The sequence below is a fragment of the Triticum aestivum genome, chromosome 2D (assembly GCF_018294505.1).
Source record: "Triticum aestivum cultivar Chinese Spring chromosome 2D, IWGSC CS RefSeq v2.1, whole genome shotgun sequence".
In the NCBI taxonomy this organism is placed as follows: Eukaryota; Viridiplantae; Streptophyta; class Magnoliopsida; order Poales; family Poaceae; genus Triticum; species Triticum aestivum.
In genome coordinates, this window is record NC_057799.1 from 348,234,922 (window position 1) to 348,238,444 (window position 3,523).

Here is a 3,523-nt window from a genome sequence, read left to right on the forward strand (position 1 = left end):
CGCCATCCCGCCACCCGAGGTTGACCGCCGTTGCCGCCGGTTTTCTCCGGAAAACCGTGCGTGTTTTTTTAGAAAACCCCGGTTTATTTTTTTATTAGATCGGTTTTTTTCCGGTTTAGTCTGTTTCGCGGACGTTCGTCCGTACGTTCGTTTTAACGAACGGTTTTCGCCGTTTAACTGCAAACAGCGAACGTTCGTTCGTTAGCCTGTTTGTCAGATTTTCTTTTTCTCAGATTTTTCGCGATTATTTTCAATCGCGATTTCCGATCTGTTTTTCGTTTGAGTATATCTTTTCGCTCGTTTATCGGAATCAGGCATTCAAGCGCCTAGAGTTTCGTCTCGAAACCCTCTTTCTGATTAACCAACTCAAACAAGTTTTTGCTACTGTAAAATTTGACTTAGGTCCAGATTAGTAAACGAAGCTTGTTTCTTTCGCCGTTTGAGTTTCGTTGCTTCGTTCGATTTGATTCTTTTTGCAAACCGGAGTTCTTAAGTAGAACTTTCTGGTTAGATCTTTTATTATGAGTTTTACCCGTGCACCCTTGCTTGATTGCTTATGTATGTATTGTTTGTTTACGATAGAGTACCCTGAGTGCGAAGCGTGCTACTACGAGTCTCTAGGTTTCACGGATCATCAGCAAGGCAAGTAACACTTTGATCATACCTCTTTACCACCCAGTTTTATTGCATTAGATCAATCCTCAAACTATTGCATGATTAGGATCTGATTAAAATGTGGGTTTTGGGAAGTAGTTGAGGTAGTACCTATTGCCCTGTTTATATCAAACCATTGGGAGTTACTTCTACGTTTGCTTATATTGCTATGCTATGCTCGTAGACGTGGATTGGGTTTGAGTGAATTTTTCCATGACATATGTGAGATTGTTAATTAATGGTTCAACTTAAGGTGGCTACTTTAATTTACATCTGGGTGGATTGAGGCACCTGGAGAACCCAGTGTTGCCTGTATTTTTGGATATCCCGGAGTACCCATGTGATCATCCTATGGACCGCCACCCAGACTCAAAGGGATCATGAGATTATTCATGCTAGAAACTTCCGTGTGCAGCCACAAGCTATTATGGGATCTAGAATAGTTGAGTAGGTTACATGACCTCTTGAAGAGGTGGGCTAGCAGATGTAGGGGAAAGTAGGTGTAACTGTCCACCCGGAGTAAAGAGTATTGTTTCTGAAAGACTGTGTCTCGGTCATCCGTTTCTCAAACACCATGTAGTGCGAGAAATCAAGCGGAGGCGATCGAGTCTTGTGGGGAAAAGTGCGCAAACCTCTACAGAGTGTACAATCTAATCATGGTTAGCCGTGTCCCCGGTTATGGACATCTTGAGTATCTATTTCTTGGATTATCATGTGAATCTCATCATCATGTTACTTAATTTAATTTGATTGGGTTAATCACGTTCTTAATTGGGATTGAGTTGGAGGTACCTTCTCAATGTTTAACGACGACCATGATAGTTAAATAAAATTTATTCCTTTGTGGTAGGGAAAAATTGGCTTTTCGCAAAACTGTAACCATAGAGCTTTCCACCAGCCAAATATGCATGTAGTGATAGCATTATTCTGTTCATTACTCTCTATGTGTTACATTGCCAGCATATTGCATGTGCTGACCCGTTTTCGGGCTGCAACGTATCATGTTGCAGACTTTTCAGATGACAAGTAAGGTGCCATAGGTTGTGGTCTTATACTCAGTGATGCCGTTGGAGTTGATGGACTCACTTTATCTTCCAAGCCTTCCGCTGTCATCATTTTAGATGGCCTTAAGCCGTATTTATTGTATTAAGTTCTCTTTTGAGACATTCGATGTAATAAGTGTGTGATTTCTACTCTATTATAAATCCTTCAAGTACTGTGCGTGTCAGCATTACCGATCCAGGGATGACACTGATGCATAGAGACTAGACTGTTTGAGGTCTGGTCGCTACACAGTCGCACTCTATGTCAACATAAAATAAATTTGGAGGAAGATGCCAAACCAGTTCGTGATCATCAACGACGGCTGAATCCTAAGATGAAGGAAGTGGTAAGAAAAGAAATACTAAAGCTCCTTGAGGCAGGTATAATTTATCCCGTTGCTGATAGTCAGTGGGTAAGTCCTGTCCATTGTGTCCCTAGGGAGGTATTACCGTCGTCCCTAGTGATAAAGATGAGTTGATCCCACAAAGAATTATTACAGGTTATAGGATGGTAATTGATTTTCGCAAATTAAATAAGGCTACTCAAAAAGATCATTACCCCTTACCTTTTATCGATCAAATGCTAGAAAGATTATCCAAACATACACATTTTTGCTTTCTAGATGGTTATTCTGGGTTCTCTCAAATACCTGTGTCAGCCAATGATCAATCAAAGACTACTTTTACTTGCCCTTTTGGTACTTTTGCTTATAGACGTATGCCTTTTGGTTTGTGTAATGCACCTGCTACCTTTCAAAGATGCATGATGGCTATATTCTCTGACTTTTGTGAAAAGATTTGTGAGGTTTTCATGGACGATTTCTCCGTCTATGGATCCTCTTTTGATGATTGCTTGAGCAACCTTGATCGAGTTTTGCAGAGATGTGAAGAAACTAACCTTGTCTTGAATTGGGAAAAGTGCCACTTTATGGTTAATGAAGGTATTGTCTTGGGGCATAAAGTTTCTGAAAGAGGTATTGAAGTTGATAAAGCCAAGGTTGATGCTATTGAAAAGATGCCATGTCCCAAGGCCATCAAAGGTATAAGAAGTTTCCTTGGTCATGTCGGTTTTTATAGGAGGTTCATTAAGGACTTCTCTAAAATTTCTAGGCCTCTGACTAATCTCTTACAAAAAGATGTTCCTTTTGTCTTTTATGATGATTGTGTAGAAGCATTTGAAATACTTAAGAACGCATTGATTTCTGCACCTATCATTCAGCCACCTGATTGGAATTTACCCTTTGAAATTATGTGTGATGCTAGTGATTATGCTGTAGGTGCTGTTCTAGGGCAAAGAGTTGATAAGAAATTAAATGTTATTCAATATGCTAGTAAAACTCTAGACAATGCTCAGAGAAATTATGCTACTACTAAAAAGGAATTCTTAGCAGTTGTATTTGCTTGTGATAAGTTCAAACCTTATATTGCCGATTCTAAAGTAACTATTCACACTGATCATGCTGCTATTAAATATCTTATGGAAAAGAAAGATGCTAAACCTAGACTTATTAGATGGGTTCTCCTACTACAAGAATTTGATTTGCATATTATTGATAGAAAGGGAGCTGAGAACCCCGTTGCAGACAACTTGTCTAGGTTAGAAAATGTTCTTGATGACCCACTACCTATTGATGATAGCTTTCCTGATGAACAATTAAATGTCATAAATACTTCTCGTACTGCTCCATGGTATGCTGATTATGCTAATTACATTGTTGCTAAATTTATACCACCTAGTTTCACATACCAGCAAAAGAAAAAGTTCTTCTATGATTTGAGACATTACTTTTGGGATGACCCACATCTTTATAAAGAAGGAGTAGATG